The sequence below is a fragment of the Myotis davidii genome, unplaced genomic scaffold (genome assembly GCF_000327345.1).
Source record: "Myotis davidii unplaced genomic scaffold, ASM32734v1 scaffold53, whole genome shotgun sequence".
Lineage (NCBI taxonomy): Eukaryota > Metazoa > Chordata > Mammalia > Chiroptera > Vespertilionidae > Myotis > Myotis davidii.
In genome coordinates, this window is record NW_006286140.1 from 4437979 (window position 1) to 4454486 (window position 16508).

The window sequence follows — 16508 nt, forward strand, 5'->3', positions numbered from 1 at the left end:
TCACGCTGGTCCCTCGTCTTCTGTTCTAAAGCCCACTCTTGTCACCACCCAGGGTCCTACCTCCTTCTCCGCTTCATGCAACCATCAATCTGCACAAATGTCTTGGTTGCCTTAGAGAATTTTCCCATTGAGATTGAAGAGGTGAGTGATTTGAGGAGTCCTGGCAAGTGACCACCATGAGATACCGTACCCATCCTCTGCTGGGCTTTTCAAGCGAGAGGAGAACAAAGTGGACTGGCTGTGTTGAGCTTAGGGCCCAGCTTTCAGAGCTGGGCCCCCAGGAGGGGGATGCTGTGATGTGGGTGCAGGGATGGCACGCCCAGAGCAAAGGCCTGAGGAGGGGGAGGGGCTCTCCTCTAGGCTTCCTCCCCAGCGGGGGCCACTCCACCACCCATGGGGACCCTTTCTCTGGATTTCCCTCCACAAATTCTAGTACACAGAAACCAGCAGGTGCTAGGCAGCGGTCGGTCGATGTTACCCTGGCTGATGCTGCTGCGCCTAGAACAGCGGTTCTCAACCTGTGGGTCGCGACCCGTTTGGCGGTCAAACGACCCTTTCACAGGGGTCGCCTAAGACCATCCTGCATATCAGATATTTACATTGTGATTCATAACAGTAACAACATTACAGTTATGAAGTAGCAATGAAAATAATTTTATGGTTGGGTCACAACATGAGGAACTGTTTTTAAAGGGCCAGAAGGTTGAAAACCACTGCTCTAGAACTTGCAGAGTGCCTCAGTTTCCCCAATCAGCGGCCTTTTTTAAGACCCGGAGGAGATCTGGTGATCTCTCCAGGTTACTATTGCCAGATTCCCACTGTCGGGCGCACACATACGAGTCCTAGATTAATCTGAGGCTCGCGCCTCCCGGGTGGCAGCTGAGCCATCAGGCTGGCTGGGAAACGCCTTATTTTATTTTCTGCCTAACACCAGGCTGCAAATGAAAATACCTTTTCAACCCTCGTATTATTACCCCCATGGATGGCACCTTTAATGCGAGCTATTCATTGTTATAATGGCCGCACCTGTGTAGCACGCACACACTGGAACTGCAGCAGCTGTGGCCCGTAATTGCTAAACATTATTTTCTGTTTCTCCCTGAAAGCTGGTGCCTGTGTGTGTGCGTGCGCGTGTGTTCCTGTTTGTTTCATCGGTAAGGACTCTGGTCCAAAGATTCTACCTCTCTCCTTTTCTTTTTTCTTTTTTAATGTAAGGTGAATGTAAATACATTTATTGCTAAATGCATGTTTTGGAGAAAGTCTGTTACACCCTCTCCTCTCCCCCAACCCCCCAACACACACACACACACACACACACACACACACACACACTCAGTAATGAGACTTTGGAGAGCTACCTCGGAGCGTGTGGTCTGTGGGAAGGTCTGCGCTCCGTGTGCTGGGAGCGGTGGTCTTTGCGGCTGGCTCTGCCATGATTAATGCATTTGTTCCTTGATATTCAGCCCCCGGGCATCTGTGGACAGTGAATCAATGTCACACTTACAGGCCCAGATTATCACCAGCACCAAAGACATTTCTGCACCAGGGACTTCCCAATTCAAAACAAGAGGATTTCTAAGAAGAACACCGTTTTTAAATAAATATATATATTTCCCCCTTTCATTCTCTTTGTGCTTTTCTGAGCAGTCACTCAAGAAGCCCCCTCCCCCATGTGACGCTGCCGCCACTGAAGGGCTGCTAGTCGGCCTTGAAGCTGTGCTTTTAAAGTGAGCACTGCAGCTGGCGATTTGAGAGTTAGATGGAGGCAGGCGGGGGCTGAGTCCCTCTGTGAGTGGCATGATCTGACCATTCCCCAGGGGTCCCTTGTGACACCCAATCTGATCTCTGGCCTCGCAGGTGATAGGTAATTACTCAGCCAGTGTCTGGTGGACAAGAGACCCATCTGCAGTTGGTCAGAGACATTTACCTTCCCTCTTTCCCCTGCACTTACCTCATTCACAAGGACCCCGAGTAGCCAGAGGGTGAGCCCAGGAGAAACTGAGGTGGCGGTGAGCACAGAGCTGACACTTTGGGATGGGCAGACTCCTGGCCACCTGGCCTAAACCTTAGGGAACAGCGGACAGTCCACCAGCAGCTTTCTGAACAAACCACAATGAGTAAGATTGGGCCTCCCTACCGGTTTCCCGTTATAAATAGGGGCAGCACAGAGGCAGGTGCTCCGAGCTGTCAATCACCGTCAACCAGGTCCTCCCAGTAGGAGGAGAGGTTCTCAGAGAAAGGGCGCCCCCTCTGGCAGGTTCTGATGAAGCAGGACATTGGACCCATGGCAGAAGCCCGCGGGTTCTGAGGGCCGAGAGCCAGCACGAGGTCCTGCAGGTGGTGCTCATGCAGCCGAGAAATCCACTTTCTACACCTGCGAATTCTCCACGACCTAGACGTCAGAAAGACGACCGAGGTTTTGGCTGGGTGGCGGGTCCCCGTCAGCGTGCCGGTGTGGTTCCTTCTTTGCCATTTAGTTTTCTTCAGAGGGACAAACACACAGCTGTTTAAGCAAGTGATCACATCCGTCTTCCTTGCCTTGTTTGTGGAAGAAGAGAGGTTTGCTAGTGAGATTGACTAGTGGAAGGGGACCCTACACAGGTAAAGGACATACATGTTTTTGCCACGAATCAGGATGTGGGTTCTGCCATTGGATTTTTATGCTCAAAATATGACCAATGACTTGAACATACTGATGTATGGAAAAAATAAACTTCAAGACATTTAGCTAGGCAAACATGAACCTATTTCTGAAAGTGTAAGAAGTATAAATCAAAAAATAAAGAGAAAACCTGGTTGAGAATCCATCCACCTCTCTTCAAGCCCCGTAAGAGTTAAGGAGTCTGAGAATGAGATAGTGAAAACCTGTGAAACTTTGTGGGTGAGATTGATCAGTCCTGCTTTGAAGAATCTGCTTACTTGGTGAAATGTGCTTCCTATTCTATCATGGATATGATGAGTCCATTTACTAGTATAGTGGCTTGATTTTTTTTTAGTGTATCAGTGTTGTGCAGGCATAGTTTCAGAAAAGAAAGAAAACCAAAACAAAATTCTTCTTTACAGCCCACGGAAATGAGTGTAGGAACAGGCTGGATGGCAAGCTTGTGGTGACTGCCGATTGCACTTTTTGTCCAGAAGGTGGCAACATTTCCCTAAGAATTTGTAAGAAAACAGTAGCTTCGGAAAATGACAATTCACCTCAGGACATTGTGTTTTGTTCTCTTTTCAAAGGCACAGCACAAAACGCAAGGTCCCTCACACCCATACTCTGCTTTTCTCACCAGATTAAAGGGAAAAATACTGAGTCTTGTGTCCCTCTCAAATTTAAATTGTCAAGCTATGCGGGCTAAAATGAATTTATGCAGCTGACAGTTTTAGAAGGTTCGTCTTCCTGCTCCATCCCATGCCCCATAAAGAGGGTGTTTATTGGAAAGGGGCGTCTGTGTGAAGAGCCATGTACATGTATAGCAGTTAACTAGATGGCCCCTCACAACCAGGGACATTTCTCTCTGAAAACCCCAGTGAACCTCAAGATAATTCCTGGCAATCATCCCTCTTTGCTCCATTTGACAGCTCGCTTGTCTCTTAATGCCTGTTCGTGCTGTAGGCTCAGGAGCAAGATGGGAGAGAGTGAAAAAAACACTTCCTTTGGGCTGAGGTAGTAGAATAGAGCAATGGAATAGGCTGTCCAGACACACACATTGAGAATCCTGTATGCAAACCAGTGAAGAGATACTGTTCCAGGAACTGGCAATGTTGCTTTGCTCTCTCCACCTCACCCGGCCCCACCCCCCTCCTTTCCTTAGGATACTTTACATTTGGAAAGCATGATGGCCATACACACATGCATGGGCCTGGGCTAATGTAACTGAAAACGCTTACTACGTCTGTCTCTGACCAGCACTATTTATGTGTGATATACTTCTTTTCTAACTAGGAAAGAAGGTTGGAGTTAAATATTATCTAGCTATGGGAATGGCTCCAAATTATATAAAAGAATGAGATTAACATTAAAAATATATTTGGAGTGATTCTTTGTGCTGTGTAACCTCATGACCTTGCCTTTTATGTCAGAGGGAAGGACAGCACGTCCACTCCCAGGAAATATCTTTGTAGCCAGCCTTACTGTTCTGCATCTCAACTCATCTCTCTCTTTCTCTGTCTTTCTTCTTCTTACACACACACACACACACACACACACACACACACACACACTTTCCAACAGGATGTGTAGCCCAGATCCTGACCTCCATTGAAATCCATAATTCCCCTTGGCCAAAGAATAGGAAGTGGCTTTTCAAACCCATTCAGATGCTCCATTTGCTCCTCCTGCCACACACAGGGGAATTCACTCTCTTCCGGCAGGCACCTCTCTCTTGGGCCTTGGGAGAAGATTTCTCATCCTGACGATATTCTTTCTTCATCTGCCCACCCACAGATCCCGGAGTTCGTCCTCCTCTCCCTGGCCGTGCCTCACCACATGGCCGGTTAATTCATTCCTGTTTTATTCCTGGATGGAGGGGGAGAGCTCTCTGACTTGCCCCGGAGCGGGTACATGTATGAAATGAAGGGGGAGAGACCCAATGTCCTGCCACATATGTTCATCAACTTGAAAATTTTTAAGAGATAAAAATTTATAAATTACATACATACTAGAGCAGGGGTGGGCAAACTTTTTGATGCGAGGGCCACAATGGGTTCTTAAATTGGACCGGAGGGCCGGAACAAAAGCATGGATGGAGTGTTTGTGTGAACTAATATAAATTCAAAGTAAACATCATTACATAAAAGAATTCGGTCTTTTTTTTTTCAATAGTTTTACTCATTTCAAATGGGCCAGATCCAGCCCACGGGCCGTAGTTTGCCCACGGCTGTACTAGAGGCATGGTGCACAAAATTTGTACATGGATGGGGTCCCTAGGCCTGGCCAGCAATCCAGGCTGATTGGGGCCTTCCTACCCCAGCTGCCGGCTGCCAGCTGCTGACTGGGGCCTTCCTTCATTCCACACCACCTTCTGGTGGTCAGCGCACATCATAGTGAATGATCGAACTCCTGGTCTCCCCATCGGACTCCCAAGGGGACACTTTGCATATTAGCGCTCTCGCTCTCTCTCTCTCTCTCTCTCTCTCTTTCTCTCTCTCTCTCCCCCCTCTCTCTCTATATATATATTTATAACACAAAATAATATTATTAAAGAATGAAATTTTGTGTCGTTGGAATCAGTAACATCGACTTTCCCCAAGGCTCAGAGTCTGCCATCTATGCATGCAGATGATTTGACTCTTCCTGAAGCTACTGGACCCAAGTTGCAAATTTGCTCATGCTACACTTCCCTTCCCAAAGAAAATATGCCCTCTTTATTGTTCTTATCTTATCACAAGCCCCATCTGCTGGGGGGAGGGCAGGGGACCCTACCTTTTAGTAAGATTCCATTAACCTGGTCTGATGTATAGGTTAACCTCTGCCTCTTTGGGTGTCTCAGATTTTCCATCCCTGGCTCTGCTGTGCCCCCAGATGGCATGTGACCGCCTGAAAGTGTCATCTGTATCCCTTCTGTTTCCCCAGGCAAAAGGCTGGGGTTATTAAACACTGAGGCATGGCACCCAGCATTTGCGGGGCGGGGGAGGGAGAGGAGGGCTGATGCGCTAGCACCTACCACTGGTTTGGGCCCTTTGCCTCTTTTCTTAAACCCCCACCTGTGAGCTTCATCACCCTAAGCAGCGGGGGCTGGGCCCTCTGCATCCTGCACTAGGCACAAAGTTCCTCCAGAGTTCCCACGCACACTGCCCGGAAGGGGGATGTCAAAAAACCCATCTCTCCTTTTCTGCTGATAAGGTTGTCGCATTCCCTGGGCTGGGGGAAGGCTCTGCCACACCCTGGGAATGTGCCACTAGACTAGTCCAAAGCTGGATGGCTCTCCCATACCTGTCTGGATATTTTAAAAAGCTCTACCCACCCGAAGGAGAAGAAGTGGGCCCTAAGAATCTTGATGTTGGGACTAGATTTCCTGGCCTCTCTTAATTCTTCCCACCATTCACCTCCAAGCTTTGCTTAAAGGCTCAGAATCTTCCTTCTATACGTCTTCCTCTATGGCATACCTTCTTTTAACTTTAGGGCAACAAGTGTAATGGCCCAATAGTCATAAGCAGAAGAGGAATCTTGTCTATATTATGGGGAAAACATCCAAGCTCCTTCTGACTTGGTTCCTGACATACTTAAGGAATTTAGAAAATGTCCTTCCTCTACAAAATTTAGCTGGCAAACTGTTGTGTTTCTCAATTTTGAATGCTGAAAGCTAAACACAAACACTTTATTTTTCTTTGAGTTTCTGTTAGGATAATCGGAATGCTTTTGATCCTACCCCTGCCCTTCAATAGATACTTCAGATGAGGGAAGGTATGTATACTGAAATACAGAAGAGAAAAGCACATTAATATCCATTGTCCCTTCATACGAACCTCACTCATGCCTGTAAAAGAAACCCCCTCCCCCCAAGCTCTGGACAGAGGAAATGCTACTTCTCATGTCTGGAAGTCATGGTGCAAACACCTCAGTTGATTTGTGTGGGGTGGGTGGTATTGAAGGGTAAGTTGTGGCAAAATATGAATTTGGGTTTATTGATTTTTAAAGTTGCTGCCTGACTTACTTTAATTCCCTTACAAATAGTGTCCTATAGATCATCTCCATTTGGTAAGTTATAAATTAGTTGGTATGTGTGTGTGTGTGTGTGTGTGGTGGGGAATGTTAGGTGTGGCAAAGGGAAGTGTCTAAATGAGTCCCATTTCTATATCCATTCCATCTTTAATTTACTGATGAAAATTAGGAAGATATGTTGTCAAATGCCTGGCCGGAACCAAATTCAGTTCAGCATTTTAGTTCTTACCAATTTTGGCTGACATTAAAAAAAATTGGGGGGAAGGTCATTCTTAAGACAAGATGGGCCCCTAAGAAAAACTCAGCTCCTTCTCTTTACTTCTCGGGAAATCCCAGTGGGTGGCACTGGGGGGGCCACCGGCCTAATGAACCTTCCAGGGCCTCTTGGCCTCCTGACCTCCTCCTGGTGATTTTGTGGGTCTGAACTGAGGAGAGGACCTTCATCACCAACAGGCCTGAAAGCCACTGAATGATGAAGAAATAGCAGAAGTTTCATGCAACATTTCTGCCAGATAAGCCCAGACTGTCCGTAGACTGTGGAAAAATGACAACACAATGTGTTGACTTAGGATCATGCCTGCACTTCCACCATCAGTGCAAACAGTTGTTTGTTTCACTTCATTCCTGTTGGTTAGTAGATTATAACCTTGAATTTCCATGGCATGTTTGAGGCTCAGTCTTAGTCAATATTTACACATGATGATAGTTCTCATCAAGGCATAAGGACTTAGATAGTTATGGAAGGATTACACACCACAACCCATCTAGAGACAGGATTTTAATTATCATCATCAGCAGCGACAACAAACACATATTGAGGAGCTACCTTGTGCCGTAACTGAATTAATGAATTTGTTAATCATTGCTTCCTGTTCCCATAAATATTTGCTTAAGTTCAATGTCAGTCAAATCACACAGGCACCAGACTGACGTACCTTGTCACTTAAGAAGATGAACTATTTTCTCATAGTATTAAGAGAGTTTTACTTGTGTTTGAAAGTGTAATCCAAGCACAGCCAGTGTGGCTCAGCAGTTGAGCATCGACCTATGAACCAGGAGGTCACAGTTTGATTCCTAATCAGGGCACATGCCCGGGTTGTGGGCTTGATCCCCAGTGGGGAGCAGGCAGGAGGCAGTCGATCAATGATTCTCTCTCATCATTGATGTTCTATCTCTCTCTCCCTCTCCCTTCTTCTCTGAAATCAACTTAAAAAAAAGAAAAGAAAAGTATAACTTAAGTATGCTCGGCAATACCAGACTGACAGGGCACAGTCAGAAGTGTGTGTCTACAGTGGTGAATGGTTGCAGGTGGCGAACCTCCAGCAGCAGGTCCCTGGATACAAATGCCCTGGATCCCTGGCAGTTTCTGAGCGTTGGGCATGTCTGCCTTTCCTGTCCTTCTGCTCCAATGGTGTCTCCTGGTCATTTGTCCATTGTGTGTCCAGCGATTGGCTCAAAGAATCAACAGGCTTTCTTCTGTCCTACTTGGTTCTTCAGTCCCCTTAAAGCTGGCTCTGGGCAGTGACACTGTTCTGTGAACGACCTTCTCTCTTCCTCGTTGGTGCCCTCTGCTGGCATCGATTTGGTTATCCCTTTGACCACTCATGGGGTGACCTCTTTCCATACATCCAGTTTTTAGGATCAAAGGTAGCATGGTCTTGTGTGTTCAGATTCCCGCCATGCTTTTGCTATTATGACTGTTCATTTCATCTTCCCTATTCCATTTAATCTACTCCTACTCCCAACCCCTGGGCACCTCTGCCCAGAATCACCTGACGGATGGGTGGGAGGCACACAGGGGCACTGCCCGGAAACACCCGTGATTGTTTCTCAGTTCTCACACTTAGCCAGCGTCCCTGGAGTGAATGCTACCCAGTTCCCAGCCCAACAAATCAAGGGCAACTCTGATCTCCTGCTTGCTTGTGAGGCCAGTGGGACAGGATACTTTTCTGAGATTCCAGTTTTGCTTCTTTCTCAAGGTCTCTTCCACCCTTCCCACTTCCAACAGCAATCTGAGGTTTGCCTTCTCTTGCCTCAAAAGCAGAAGCTCTTACTGGTTTTTGGGAAAGCCTCAGCTCAGGGGAGATTAGGATCCCGGAGAAGGAAAGGATGTCTGGGAGTGCTATCGAGAGCAGTGGGACGGGAGGGGAGAGATCTTGCACCCAGGACCTAGAGGCGGCTGGCAGCTGATGACTTTCATTGGGAGTGGGGAGCATGGGCCCCAGTAGCAGCCACACAAGGAGGAGCATGTCTGCTTAGAGGGAACGACTGTCTGATGCACTCAGAGGAAGGGGCTTCCAGTTTGTCAAAGATATTCTGAGCCCCATGAATGGAGCAGAAGCAAGTGAACTATTATATCCCAAAGGGCTGGGCTCATGGTGACCCGATACTATTCTTTGTCCCTCAGTGTCTCATGACCAGTGGGGCCTCTATGAGGTTTAATGCTACTTAAGATCTGGGACCTTAGTATGGTCTGAGGCAGCCGTGGGCAAACTATGGCCCGCGGGCCGGATCCGGCCCATTTGAAATGAATAAAACTATTGAAAAAAAAGACCGTACCCTTTTATGTAATGATGTTTACTATGAATTTATATTAATTCACACAAACACTCCACCCATGCTTTTGTTCCGGCCCTCTGGTCCAGTTTAAGAACCCATTGTGGCCCTCGAGTCAAAAAGTTTGCCCACCCCTGGTCTGAGGGTAGGGAGCTCCCATCATGACCGAAATGGACTTTTCTACCTTTCAAGAGGCTGGAGTGTAGAACTTGACTTAGGTTGATTTAAAGAAAAATGAGGAAATAAGGTATTTCTTGCACGCTCCATCCTGGTCATTGGCCACTGGCTACACTTTCCTTTTCAGCATCATTTGTGGAATCAATGGTATCATCACTCAAATATGTGTGCAACAGAAACCAGACCACTGCTGCTTCACCTCCACAGGTTTGATTTCATGTTGGGAGCATGCCCACTGGGGGACCTTGTGGGACTCTCACGACATGAGAATTACTATATATTCACAATCTGCACTCTAGACTCTTACTATAGAAGAATTTTTTATTGTGATGCAAAGTCTAGCTTAGATGAAAGAAGCAGGTTGGACTTGTTATGGGGATAGATTTGCTTAGTGGTTTAGCAGCCTGGGAATAGAAAAAGTAGGACATTCAGAGAGCAAGAAGCAGAACAAGTGGGTGAACAATGGTTTGGATTGTGAAATCAAGTAGATTTTCCATTCGATGGCCTGGTTTGGGAGTAAACCTTTATTCATTATTCATTAGTACCTACTGATTTTATGCTGTATTCCAATGGCTGCCTACATAGCCGGGAACTAAACAGAAATTGCTACAATGAGAAGGAGGTCTTTGTATTACCTTAAACTGCCACCTTTGATCTGGGAACTTAAACACAATGGCAGCAGCTCTCTGTTTTCTACCTGAAGGTTATTCTGCACATAATGGGTGATTGTCACTGAAAATACAGTGGCCTGGAGACTTTTCCTTTGGGAATCTTTTTTTTTTCTTTTTATGCTTTAATACTGTAGGCATGAACAAGGAAATCCTAGTGGCACTGTGAGAGCTTAATAAAGAGGAGACTTGCCCTGGCTGGTTTGGCTTAGTGGATAGAGCATCCTCCCACAGACTGAAAGGTCCCAGGTTCGATTCCAGTCAAGGGCACATGCCCGGGTTGCGTGCTCAATCCCCAGTAGGGGGCATGCAGGAGGTAGCCAATCAATGATTCTCTCTCATCATTGGTGTTTCTATATCTCTCTCTCTCTTCCTCTCCCTTCCTCTCTGAAATCAATAAAAATATATTTAAAATAAATAAAGAGACTTCCTGTCCACTTCTTTCTTTATTAAGAAAATTTAGGAGATAAGATCTGATGGAGACATGCTCCATAGAACACACATTTAGACAACATGCCTTCTTTGGTGTTACTTGCTCTGCAGGAGGGTATGGGCTTTCACTGACCACCCCTTACTCATGTCCCAGGAATAGTAAACTCAAACTTATAATTATCTATATATATAAAAGCGTAAGCAACCGTTACAACTGGTTGACTGAACAACCGGTCAACCAGTTGCTATGATGACACACTGACCACCAGGGGGCAGACACTCAATGCAGGAGCTTCCCCCTGGTGGTCAGTGCGCTCCTACAGCTAACCTCCTGTGGTCCCTCCCCGTGGCTGGCTGGCCGGCCCTGATCACCAGCCAGGCCAAGGGACCCCACCTGTGCATGAATTCGTGCACCAGGCCTCTAGTAATATATGAATCATATATCAACCTAATAATTACTAATCTTACTCCCTGGTGGTCAACTAACCACATTCGTACGGTTGATCCCCCCCCCCTCTTTTACTAATTAGTCTTTTCACAAATGAAAGACAAATTTGCTTCTCCTACACTGTGCTTTGACCATGTGAATTAATAAACCTCAGTCCAGTGAATGAAACAAACAACAACACCAACAGAACACTGTTCTGAATATGGAGGAAACGAGTGATTTCTTTTGAGGGTAGCGGAAAGATATGGGCATGAATGAAGGGGCCTGCACGTGGTAGGTATTTCACATGTGCTATTTCATTTCATCGTCACAACAGCCTTCCCGACTCCCTTTTACTGAGACAGGGAATAGTGTAACCATTTTAAAGATAAAGAAACCACGTCTTAGAGAGGTTAACATTGGTTAGGGATTCACACAGGCAATTCCACTTTTCTACCACATTGATTCCTAGACTTTGAAATTAAAACAGAGAGCAGACTTGCTGCAGACAGAGAGGGGCTGAGAAATCTAGAACCTCGGGGTGGAGCAGAATTGGTGATGAAATGCAACCCCCCCAAATAACTGGCCAATGATCGGACCGCGCTATGAGGCAGAGTCCTGATAGCTCAGCCCAGAGCATTGCTGGGGTTAGATGAAAGTGTTTGAGAAATTCACAAGAGGGTTAAAGTATAATCACTTTCTATTGCCTTATTTAAGTCATAAAAAAAGATTAACATGTACTAAGCTGAACTGAGATTACAGGGGCAAAGCTAACAAGAAGTAATTTTGCTTTTGGCAGATTCCCTTCCTTATTCCTCCGTCGCTCCAGATGGAGGATAATGTAAACTTTATATCACAGGAATAAATGCCTATTGATTGATTAAACATTGATGATAGCACTCTGTCTCCATCTGTATGTGAAAGAGGCTGTTTTCAGAATTAACCCTTTTAGAGGTCTGACACGTGCTATCAAGATGCATCCTGGATTTTGGAAGCCAGACTGCCCACAGCTGTGCAATTATGTAAACTAGTCTATTTTCCAGACACCATTTGCATGCAATGGTAAAAAGCTACTTTTGTAGTTTAGTTTAGATACAATACACATTGGGATACTGTTATTGACTTCCTTTCTTGGGGTGTTCGGGATGCTTCATCATTATTTGGGACTTTCCTTTTACTTCACAATAAACAGATTTTCCCTGAGGACAAGCTCACCATTAAGAAGTTCCCCATATACTAGTAGTCGAAATAAAGACTCCTTCACTTAAGGTTTCTATTTCTTAACTAGGCAGTCTCTTTGGCCTGATGAGAAGTGCATGCATCATCCTCCTTGCAGTCAGAGTGGAAACTACATGAGGGACTTGTATCTTTTTTTTTTTTTTTTTTTAAATCCCAACAGCAGCCTTTCTATAAAGCAATCCTTCATTTGGTTTGTGCTTCTAGAGCATGAGACTGGCAGTTGGTTTAGACCTGCAATTCATCCCCTCTGTCCTTCACAGGGTCCTAGGATGGAGCTAATAGCTAGGCCTGGTCCTGTCGGACATCGATCTCAAAAGGTGAGTGACGGAATGGAAAATATTTTTGTTTATTTGTTCAGCAACATTTTACTGGGCAGCTACCAGGAGCAACGCATTGTTATGCACTGTGCCTCCACACAATATATGAGACACATCACTGCTTTAAGAATTTGGTAGGGAAAATAAAACGTGCATACATACACGTAACAGAAGGGAGTCAATAATTGCTATGAGGGAGGGCAGAGTGGGGGAGGGGTCTCAGGTAACAGAGCTATTTAATATGAGGCCGTATATTATAAATCCATTATATATGAATCCTTCTTGAACGTTTTCATTATCAGCTCTTTTCTAAACCAGGACTCCCTTTTACTGATACATGGAATACTGGATGACATGTTACTTTGTCCTCAAAAAAAAGTTTCAAGTTGTATCTCTCTTACTCTTATAATGAAATTATTTAACAGAATCTAATATACATTCAGGACTGACTAATTGCAGGTTCCTCAGTCCAGCATATAGTAGCCTTGAGTCGAAAGTAGATTAGTGGGAAAAGAGGCACCTTGAGGTTAGCAAGCAGTATGATTTAATAGGTAGGATAAAATATTCGGTGCCATTTCCAATCTGTCACTTGTTCATTGGGTAGTCACTTTACTGCTCTATATTTTAGTTTTCATGGCAATAAAATGCAGATAATAAGATTCCAGCAGCCATTATGGAAAATTAATGGTAGAATAGGTCTTTTGAATCCTAGTATTTAAAAAAGCATCAGTTGATCAATGTTCAGTGTAATATAGAGAGGTAAGTTAAAGTACTCTTAAAGTAACATTATGAAAATTTTACAAATGTATGAAAATATTTTAAAAATTGTATAACTTGAATTTAGTCATTGCTCCATTATATAATACATCCTATTTTGTGTTAAATGTTCCTTTTTGTAGCATTTGTTTTCTTTGAGGGAAAGTTGCTATTGTTATGCCATTTGTTTTAGATCTCTCTGGGCATCCCACCCCCTGTTGGCCTCTGTCCCTGTTGACCTTGAAATCACCTGGACTCAGACTTGCCTTTAAGGCGGGAGAGGAGACCCTGCTGCAGCACAGCCTGCAGCCCTCGCGGCGGACAGGCCTCTTGCTGAAGGGGACCTGCGTTGGCACTGCTGGGGACTCCCGAGCCGGAAGCAGGGTCACTAGCCCTCTGACTTTGAAGAGGGATTTGTAACGCACCTTTCCTTTCCTTTCTTCTTTTCCTCCCCAGTCCATGCTTTTGTCACAAAGCAAACTTTATGGGCCCATTGAGGCAGGCAGTGAGGAGAAAAAGAATCTACCAAGAAATGCCCACAAGTTGTACCTTAGTGGCTCCCACCCCCATTTGCTTGCCCAGTGCATTGTTTTACTTCAAAATAGGAAACAAATCCTCATGGCAAACTGCTTGGATACTGTGTTCTCCGAGAACTCAAAGAGCCAGACCTGCCAGGTGGCATTGATTTCCCGGATGGATCCCCACACGACTGGAGTCTCAGCAGATAACTTAGCTTTGGGTCTCATCAAGAAAATGTAGGCGATCAGACTGTGCCAGCCCCAGGTCGGGCAAGAGGGCCTTGCCCCGTGCTGCAGAGAGCATTCTGGTCTCTGCACCTGCCCTCCCCGCCCCCTTAGAAGGCTGGGGTGTGGGGGCCTCGGGGCATGTCCACCCAGAGCCTACTCCTCACTTCCTTAGGCACTCACCCCACATGCTGTAAGCACTCAGGACCCCAGAACCCCTGGCACAGGTTGCCATATGCCTCTTCCCTGTGTGTGCATCGCTAGGTGGAAGGGGTGGCTGTTTGCAGGGGGATGTGCCAGCCCTGGGCCTGCAGGGGTGGGGCCCACACGTGCACTTGTCAGGTGTATGATGGTGTGTGATGGGGCCAGGGGCAGGAAGAGAGGCCAGTTGGGCTGTGGGCTGGCAGTGGCTCCCCTGTGACTCTGTGTTTCAGCACGAAACTCTGAGCCCCAAATTCTAAATTACAACCTGCCTCCCAGGTTTTAAAGAGGGATATCTGTCAAAACAGGCTTTCTTTATCTATGGAATATATATCTATATATCTATATATCTATATATCTATATATCTATATATCTATATATCCATATCCATATCTATATCTATATCTATATCTATATCTATATCTATATCTATCTATCTATCTAATCTATCAAACATTTTATTTAACTGTGCTTTGGCTTGATTTATAATTTTGAAAAATTATAGGTATCTGTTTGTACTCTTGCTCTGGGCTCAGGAAAGGCTAGGATGGGCACAACCATATGTAAGCTTCCTCCACCTCCTGTCTGAGGTAGGTCTGACCCATGTTCCTCCAGCCCCCTCGTGTCCTCCGGGAAGCTTCTCCTGCCTCACCACCCCTAAACGCCGAGCTAGGTTCCATACCTCTGTGATCTCGCGGTATTAACTGAATGCTTCTACCACTATATGTACGACATGGTGTTGAAAAGACACATCTATGTTTCCTGCCTCTCAAGTATACTTAGTGTTTCAAGAACGTGGGTGTGTCCAGTTTATCCTCGGCACCTGGCACAGAAGGTATTTCATATGTGATAATAGCATCGTTCCAATTTCCATGGTTCAAGCCTACCCCTTGATTCCAACTCCTCATATTATTTCTGGATGTTGTGTCATAATTTCCCCCTAGTTCTTTTGGCCGATTTCCCTGTCTCATTAATAAGTCTCTTCAATTTATTTATTTATTTATTTATTTAGGTCAATCCTCACCTGAGGATAATTTTCCATTGATTTTTAGAGAGAGTGGAAGGGAAGGGAGAGAGACAGAGAGAGAAACAACGATGTGAGAGAGACACTCCTCACACCCCCACCAGGGCTGGGGATTGAGCCTGCAATGGAGGTACATGTTCTTTCTAGACCGGAATCAAACCCTTCAGTCCTCGGGCTGACACACCGTCCACTGGCCAAATCAGGAGGGCAAGTCTCTCCTACTCTTAAGAAACAACTGCAAATAAATAGTTCATTGACTCCCGCCCCCCCCTACTGTGCAATGCTTTCCCTTTCCTTCACAAACTTCTTGCAAACTCTATTCTTCCCTGTTTTGTCTACCATCTTTGCCTTGGCTTTGAAAGGACCGGCAGCTCCCACCTCTTTCCTCCGGGACCTCGGCCGCCATGCTGGAGGAAGCCCAAGCAGCCTCTGTGAACTGGCAGCCCCAGCTGAGCTCCCACCTGGTAGCCTGCACCGACTTTCCTGCCACACGAGTGAGCCACATAAACAGAGCCTCTAGCTCCAGTTGTGTTGCCACAAGTGACAGCACATGGAGCAGTAATGAATTGTCCTTGTGAGCCCTGCCTAAGTTGCAAAACTATGAGCAAATGCATGAATGTTTTGGAGCGGGTTGTCATTCAGCAATAGGTACCTGAAAGGTCCTCACCCCTCCCAAGCTCTTTTCTGCCTCTGGGCCTTTGCACAGCTCTTTTCTTTGCATAGAATGATTGTTCTCTTCCTGCCTGCTCTGACATACTGCTCACTTTCATCTTTGTCCCCTCCTCATAGAAGTTGACCCTAAAAACAAAACTGGTTTTCTGTTTTAACCTCTGACCTGTCACTTACTCAACCTCTCTGACTTACTCAGCTTCTCTAAGCCTCCGTTTTCTTTTTCTTTAAAATGGGGGTATTAGTAATACTTGCCTCCTAGGCCTGTGGATGAGATTAAATGAAATAATGCACGTCAAGATCTTAGTGCAATGCCTAGCACATAGTAGGCACCTAATAAGTAATAGTGTGGTTGGTCTCAGCCTGAGAGAGACTCATCTCCAGAATTATCTTTCATTTCTAGGTCTTAAGGAAATACTTTTGCACTTACTCATCTTGGAAGGAAAGAGATGTGGGTGGCTCTTAAAACATTAATTACTCTAGGATGAGGACAGCTAAGCATTATTTATATTGATGGTCTTCTGGCCCTCAAGTGGCTCTGGGAATGGAGCTGAAAATGGCTTGTCTTATTACGAGGCCCGGGTCTGGTGTGGGGTTATAATTCTACCGTGATAGCCTGGTCATCTCCTTCTATTTGCTCGGC